The sequence below is a fragment of the Arvicanthis niloticus genome, chromosome 7 (genome assembly GCF_011762505.2).
Source record: "Arvicanthis niloticus isolate mArvNil1 chromosome 7, mArvNil1.pat.X, whole genome shotgun sequence".
Classification (NCBI taxonomy): domain Eukaryota; kingdom Metazoa; phylum Chordata; class Mammalia; order Rodentia; family Muridae; genus Arvicanthis; species Arvicanthis niloticus.
Genome location: NC_047664.1, coordinates 62,243,365 through 62,252,251, shown reverse-complemented (window position 1 = coordinate 62,252,251; position 8,887 = coordinate 62,243,365).

Sequence of the window (8,887 nt, the reverse complement as noted above, 5' to 3'; positions counted from 1 at the left end):
ACCTGAAGCACACTATGATATTCCACATATCTTGTTTTGCTGTTTGGTGCCCCAGCTGCAAGGTGCACGTGCTATCCATGCCTTCAAGGCATGTGGTGCATGTGCTATCCATGCCTGTAAGGCTTATGTCATATCCACACCTGCAAGGCATGTAGCAAAAGCGTATAAATACCCCAGATTTCCCTTCAATAAGAGAGACTTGATCAGAACCTCTGTCTTGTCTCCATTCTTCAAGTCTCTTCCCCTTTATCCCCACTCTCTCTCTTGCTAGACCCTGACCCACAGACTGAAGAGGCAGAGCACTCAGGGACATTTTGGCCCCCAAGCTTGGAGTGGAGAGGGCTGCAACAACTATGCTCATACTCTTAATGTATATAAAGAAGCAAAGGTAAGCACGGCCATATGGAAATGACTCTGTTAAGGTAGAACTTTGCATTCACACTTCCAAGGGTAAGCTTGGGTAAGTACCAAGTGCTCTTGCCCCATACAAATTACATGAAGTGCCATGTTATGAATCTATGTATTCTAGGTAGCGGAAAGAGTAAGGAGCATTGATTGATGTATTGCCTTGTTTCCACTTGACTTTCATAATCTTCCTACAATATTAAGTCACAGGTATAGTTACAAAGATACTTGGTATAACAAATGATAATGCTTGCACTTAGGAAAATGAAAAATGCTATTAATTCGTTATATGCATACTTTAAAGCTTGGCATTAAAAAGTATACTTTATAAGAAACAAGCACAAAGCAAAAGCACTTATTGTAACTGAATTTATTGTTTTTAATATAGTATCTTATAATAATGTACAAAGGTCAGTAATTGAGAGGAAGTTTGATTCTAGTATGCTGAACACTTTGTAGGAAAATACCTTATTGGAATAGCATTTATTTGTTAAGACAGAAAAATTACTGAAAATAGATATCTTTGATCCATTTAATGAATTCAGCATCACACCCCTAAGTATACAAACCATCACATTACAATTCTGTATTGCCAGCTGCTGCTTGGCCACCAGCTCAGCCACATTTCAGGATGGGAACGCTGTGTGTGTGCATTAGTGTGTCTTTGCATTTTTCTACTTAGGTGAAATTGATGCTTTAAGAGGTTCATTTTTAATTTTGCAAAATATAGTGTATTTTAATCATGAATAGATAGATATATGATAGTTAATGATTAAAATGAATGTATGTTTTTTTTTCTAATGTGATCAAGAGAAACTTGTTGTGCCAGAATTGTTCAAATAAACATGCCATGTATATTCATGTGCACATACCTGCAATTTAAATTTAATAGTGGACTACATTTGTCTTTAGTGTTCATTTATCTCATCCATACTATTTGAAATACAAAATAAGAACATTATACAGATAATGTATTTTTATTTATTTGTTCTATTTTCATTTATAAGTGAGACAATTTTATGCTTTGCTTTTGAAAAGCATTTTTCAATTCAATGAAATATACTGTTTATTATTTTAGAAGGTAATATCAGGAAACCATCACGATTTCTCTGATTTTTTTTTACAGATTTTATATCTATTCAGACAAAAATCCTTGCTTTTATGAAGTGCTGGAAGTGTAAGCAATCAAAATAAACACATTTTATACTTCTGATAGACTTCAAGAATGAGTTCCTTGCTTTTCTTTCTGCTCAGTTGTATAACATGTAATTCGCTATTTAAACTATAGGAGAACCTAAAAGTAAACATTGGGCATTTTCTTGCCATAAGTCTCAGTATATTTTTCGATATTCTGTTTCTGACAGAGTAGACTACTGAACAAACTCATAAGATCCTTACTGAAGAAAATGGTTGTATTCACTAAGTGACATGTGTTATTAGCTTCATTTTGGAAATCTAATTTATCCCTCTATTTGAGATAGATGACAGTAATTGGATAGTAACTTAAAGTTTTATAGAATCATTAATTTCTACTAAAAAAAAAATGCTTTCCAAAATTTTATTGATTTCTATTCCCTATCTTTCTTGACACTACTTTCCCTTTTCTATTTAATAATTTATTTTCAAAAATGCTTTATTTATGCTTGAGATTTTTATAATTGTAAATAATGGAATATGTCTACCCTGTCCCTTCCACAGCTATTCATCGCATATTTCCCTCAACAAATTTCTCTTCAAACCTCATGTCATTCATTTTGTGAGCCCCATTAGTCTTGCTGTGTATTCATGGCTGTAGCTTCATCTTCTTGATCATGGGTATTCTATAAGTGGCTACCTCCTCAAAAGATTGTCCTCCCTTTCCCGAATAATTATCAACTTTCAATAGATTCCTATATACAGGGGCTTCTTAGGATCACCTATACCAGAATTGTGGTGACTTGTTCTTCTATGTGATTATCCTGATGTGTGACAAGGATTACAGTATAAGTTAGGTAATTCCTTACTGTACAGTAAGCCCTAAATCCAATAAGAAAATGGTTAGCTAATGCCATAATAGTCTTGCTACTTTTGCACCACTGGACATATCTTGTCTGTTAGGTATGTATTGTTCCATGTACTACCCAGAACTGGATAAAACAATTAGTATATTTTATCCATATCAACATACATAAAATTTTTCATAATTCTGATGCTAGCCATCTGGGAGAGAATTTCCAGATTGAATTGATAATGACTCTTCTAATCTTGAAGTTAAAGTATATGATGTCTTCTTGAATAAATACTTTTTTACATAGTTTGATATGTAACCAAAGGTACTGACAATAGTCTTTTGTTTGGAGATTCCTGGTTTTTTTTTTTTTTTGTGACAAAGAAATCAAAGGAAATATGCCAGTGTAAGAAAATGAAAGTCAAAATTACTATCATATTTCATCTCTCACAGTTAAAATTGTTTTCATAATAAATGAAAATGACAAAATATCCTTTTGACAGTATACTCAAACAGGTACTCTATGCAATATGTTTTTAAGAGCATAAACCACTATAGCCATTTAAAAAACTGGAATTTTCTCAAAAAAAAAAAAACAGAAATCAGATTGTCACACAATCCAGCTATATCATTTCAGGTACATACTCAATGAAGCTTATATCCAATTGAAGAGATATTTATATTCTATTTGCTCTATTACAAATATGTAGAAAATGAAGTCAACTTAGAATCCCTTCAGTAGGTGAAAAAATGAAAACATACCTAAAACTGACATACATATACAAAATGAAATATTACTCAGCTATATAAAAAACTGATATCATGATCTTTGTCATGTAAACTGGATAAAACTAGAAATGTTTATAATAAATGAAGTGATTCAGGTCAAGAAAGAAAAACACCATATGGAATCCAGGTAGCTATAAGGGAGCCTATTTTGAAGAGGTCTACTTGAAATGAGGAAGTATTCTACTAATAGAAAAGGTGAAAGAAGAGAGATGGAATACTCAGTGTTGGAAGGCATAAACCCCTTGGTCCCATGAAGGCTAGATCCCAACTATGGGGAAATTTGAAGGTGGGGAAGTGGGAGTGTAGGGTGGGGCCCATTTCATAGCGGCAGGTGGAAGGGAGATGGCATGGGGGGTTCCTTGATGGGGGGAATATGGGGTAGGGGGATAACATCTGAAATGTAAATAAAATATCCAATAAAAGAAAAAAAGGAAGGTATAAGCCAAAAGGTGATGGCAATATGAGGGAAAACAATGGATTATAAAGAGGCATAATCCAAAATAGTGTATAAAAACCCATATAATCCATAACACCCTACAAACATCTAAAACAATTAAAATATTTGAAAAGATAGGAGTATTCATTTAAAGTGAAAAAGGAGAAAAGTTGAGAGTTAAAAGGTTCATTTGGGAAGACACTGGAGTAAGTTATAGCTGAATTAATCCAAAGGTATTGAATTTTTAAATAAAATTAAAAAGAATAATGAGTACACTATTGTTAGTTTGTTAAGTACATATTTACTTTAGTAGAAGCTCATATTGTTTTATGATTCAAAAGCCAGAAATTCTTTCCAATTACTGTATCATTTACTAATGATATAGTAATAATTTTGCAGGACAATTTCAAATATAACTGTATCTTGTGAAATTGCATGCATACTTTACTTATTATAACACTCAAACTATATTTGAGATAAAATTATTTGTAATCTTATTTTATAAAATTTTGTATACATAGTACATGTTGTACATGCTTGTTGGGCCCCATTTTGGCCCTAGTTGGGCTTTATGGACAAACCTGAGCCTAGCTCTAGTTTCTGCAGCCTTGTGGGAGAGCCTAAGCCTGGCTTGAGTTTTGAGACCTATCTCTGTCACTTCCATACCAGGTGACTCAGCAAGACCTGTTTGGCCCTGCCTCTGCAAATATAGATCTTTGCTGTTGGCCCTGTCAGTCACCCCATATGCTCTGTCACCCTTCCCATCCTCCTATATCATCTCACCCCACCAAACTTCTCCTCCCTATGCTCCAAGTTTATATAAGTGAGAGACCGATACATTAAAGTTGAGTTCCTGCTTCAAAAAGACTCCTGGACAGGTGTGGTTTTTTTTTGGGGGGGGGGCATCAACACTCATCATCTTTCTCAGTCCCAGAGAGAGACCCAGTGGGACATGAACATTTCTCCTCTCACCTGGACCTGCCAGCAAGGAGCCTACACATGCTTATCTGAAACACAATGAAGATAAAGTGAAGAAAACCCTGTCTTATAAGGAATTTCATATCTTGCCTATTGATAATATTAAAATACCTTGTACACATTGCCCTTACCTTATTCCATTCTTCACTGTTCCAGATCTTTAAAAAAAAACCATATTTATAATTTAAAAATATTAATGACTATCTACAGAATGCATTATCATCAGCAAAGAAGACATATCTATGTAAAAATATTAGCAACCTTTTTAAGACTAGTACTCGGCATGTACATTTCTATAAATTCATTATTTAATGTTCTACTGTCAACCAGCTAGAGTTAAAGTTTTTCAACAAAAACTATATGTATATATTTTTCTGTTTGACAAGTCCTGTACTTAAGGATACTTGTGTGTTTACTATCATTTATTTTAGTTCTGACAATGAGATAGCAATTCTTTTCTCCAATACTCTGTATGTTACTATTGAAATGAAGGGGTTTTTTTATTCAATTATTTAGTTTTTCACACTCCAGATTTTATTCTCCCCCACTCCCATCCACCATGTAACTGTTCCACATCATGTACCTCCAATCCATCCCCCTGTCTCCACGAGGCTGTTCCCTCCCCTGCCCATGTGACTTCTAAACTCCCTGGGACCTCCACTCTCTTGAGGGTTAGGTACATCACCTCTGATTGAACACAGACTCGGGAGGCCACCCCTGTATATGTGTTGGGGCCTCACCACAGCTGGTGTATGCTGCCATTTTGGTGGTCCAGTGTTTGAGAAAACTTGGAAGTCCAGATTAATTGAGACTGCTAGTCCTCTCACAGGGTCACTAGTCCTCAGCTTTTCCCAGTCTCTTCCTAATTCAACCACAGGGGTTAGCAGCCTTTGTCCATTGGCTAAGTGCAAACATCTGCATCTGACTCTTTCAGCTGCCTGCAGGGTCTTCCAGAGGGCAGTCATGATAGATCCCTTTTAAAGAGCACTCCATAGCCTGAGTAATTGTGTCAGGCTTTGAGATTTCCCCTTGAGCTTGATCCCACTCTGGGCCTGTCACTCGACCTTCTTTTTCCCCAGGCTCCTCTCCATTTCCATCCCTGTAATTCTTTCAAACAGGAGCAATCATGGGTCAGAGTTTTGACTGTGAGATAGCAGCCCCCTCCCTCATTTGATGCCATCTTCCTGCTGGAGGAGGACTCTATAAGTTCCCTCTCCCTACTATTGGGCATTCATCTAAGGTCCCTCTCTTTAAATCCTGAAATTCTCTCAACTCCCAGGTCTCTGTTTTATTCTAAAGGGTCTTCCCAACCTCCTAGCTCCCTAGGTTGCCTGTTTCCATTCTTTCTGCTGGCCCTCAGAGCTTCAGTCCTTTTCCCTCACCCAATAACAGATCAGGTCCCCCTCTCCCCTCCAAACCAGTCCACTTTCTCTCCCAGGTCCTTCACTCCTTCTCCACATATGATTGTTTTTTTCTCCTTCCCCAGTGTGCCTGAGATGTGTCCTCACTTGTGTCCTTCAGGTCGTTGACCTTTTTGAGTTCTGTGGACTATAACTTGGGTATTCTTCACTTTTTTTTTTTTCATTTTGGTTAATATCAACTCATCAGTGAGTACATACCATGCGTGTCCTTTTGGGTCTGTGTTATCTCACTCAAGTGGATATTAGCCCTCTATCAGATGTGGGGTTAGTGAAGATTTTTTTCCGAATCTGTAGGTTTCCAATTTGTCTTATTAACTATTTCCTTGCCTTACAGAAGCTTTCCAATTTCATGAAGTCTTGATGAGGTATTTAGATATCATAGCATGAGTTACCACAAAATTAAACAGAATATCTTACATAGAGGGTGGACGACAGGGGTGCAGAATAAAAATAAAATCTGGAATGTAAATAAATAAATAATAAGCTGAAATAAATACTGCTAAAAATTAAAAAAAAGGATTTTAGAGTAGTCTAAATTTTTAATAAAATCTGTACGAATTCCATAAAAGAGGACTTTAAATTAAAGACAAAAGATTACATCAGAAAGAGATTCAGAGATAGAGACAGAAGCTGGGATAGATCAAGAGGGAGAGAATACAGACAAGAGAAGGAAGGGAGAGGGATAAAGAGAATGTAACTAATGAACGCACTATGGCAAGTCAATGGGAGGATAAAATGGGAAGGTTGCACTCTTGAAATAAGACAGACCTCAAGTAGAGTCACGGAACTTCTTTTTGTACTTGCAACTTTTGTGGCTATGAGAAAATGAGTTTCTTTGCTTAAGATACAGGCTCAGGAACTTTTTGTATAAAATTTTGAGTCAGCTAATATCAAGACCAAGGTAAGATTGATGGGTTCTATAATCAATCAAGATTACATCATTCTCCAATAGCGTCAAGATATTATGTATTGGAGACAATAAATCTTGTATGATAACCTTAATTTATCTTACCTGTATTTTTAAAAATAAATGTTCAGAGCCTTTTCAATCAAATGACATTGACTACATGAAAATATCTATTTTTTTATAATTCTTAGACTGTAGGTTTTTACTCTGTAAAAAGGAAAGTCTTGTTTTTAAGTAAAAATATGACATTTATTTCAGAAATGTTGACCTTTTCAAATCTAAAAAAAATTTATCAGTGATAAAATGAATTCTTCCTGGGGGAAAGAAAAAAACGTATTTCCTTTGATCTCATGAAATATTCAAAGTGATAATGAAGCATGTTTTGCCTTCTTGTAAACCTGCTAAGATATTATTTTCTGAGTTTGACAGTGGTGAAAATTTTATCACACAGCATGAAATGTGTTATTTTGATACATCGACACCATATCAAACCTTATCTTTGCACATTCAACTTTTTGACAAAGAATATTTCTCTATAAACTTTATGAACAGTTTTCATGTAAAATTAAGAAAAGTATTCATTTCAGATGTTTAATTGCTTTTTATACTGTTAATTAATGTAAGCAAGGTGATGAGTGTACTGAAAATGAACTAGCATCAATGTATTTTTTAAAAGCAAATATCGTACAAGTAAAAAATTAACATCAAATTCTAATATTCATATAAATTGAAAAAGAGTTCTTTACTGATATAGTACTTAAAAGTCTTTCTCTTTATTTCCATTTCCATGTCCCTTAGTAATTCAATGCAAACGTTATTTTAGGTAGGGATATATATATATATATATATATATATATATATATATATATACCATATATATATGGAATATATATATATATACATATGTATGTGTGTGTATATATATACACACACATATCTACACACATATATATATATATTTATATATACATATGATGAACCCTAGTTTCTTCAGAAATATAAGATCAGTTATACTACAGTTGTAAGAGAAAGGAAAAACTACCTAACAAAATACTAAACATAATCTGGTAGAGAGATTGCATTCTTGTGGTTATGGTCAAGTATTTAGTTTCAACTTCCAAGTTCTAACTGTCATATTTATTATTATCCTAAGCCTAAATGTACTGACTCCTTCTCATTGTATCTTAGGATGAGTAATTAACAATATTGATACCTATCGTCTACCAGTCTTCATCTCTGTTTCATACTCTTTGTAACAACAGCTTCTGGATTTGGGGGAACTAAATAAACATCGTATTATCCAAATATTTTAAAAATATCTTAACAAATTTTATGATGAACATATATATATACATATATATATATATATATATATGAATAGTTAAATATAAGCAATTATAAGTGACTGAAATATTAACTTTCACCAAATCTGTAGGTACATGTTATAACTTCAGATATTTTTCAAGTTAAGGCAGAAGTGTTTATTTCCTGCCTGTTTAACTTCAAACTGCCTGTTTGAAGCCACTGTCTCAAAAGGAACAATATTATTATTAATGAGGACTGATTGATACTGCCACAGAAAAGATCTGGTCTAACATAAAGTAACTCCAAGAATCAGTTCCCAATATCTTAATTAAGTAAGTAAATGAAGAAATAAATAAATATAAAATATCATCATCATTCCAATTTGTTTTGAATTATACTTTTCTACTCTTTAATACATATTTAGAGGTCTCTATTCATTTGTAAGTTGTTGAGCACTTTCTTTGGTATCTAATTGTATATATCTAATATCAAATATCTTTCTACATAGTGTCCTATAGTTCATGAAAATACACCGATGCCTCAAACCACTAATAATATTTAAACCAGTTTTAAAATGTTGTCTCAAATATTGCTTGACTAATGATGAATAACATAAAATATTATAGTTTTCCATCCAAAATTAACTGGTCATTTCTCTG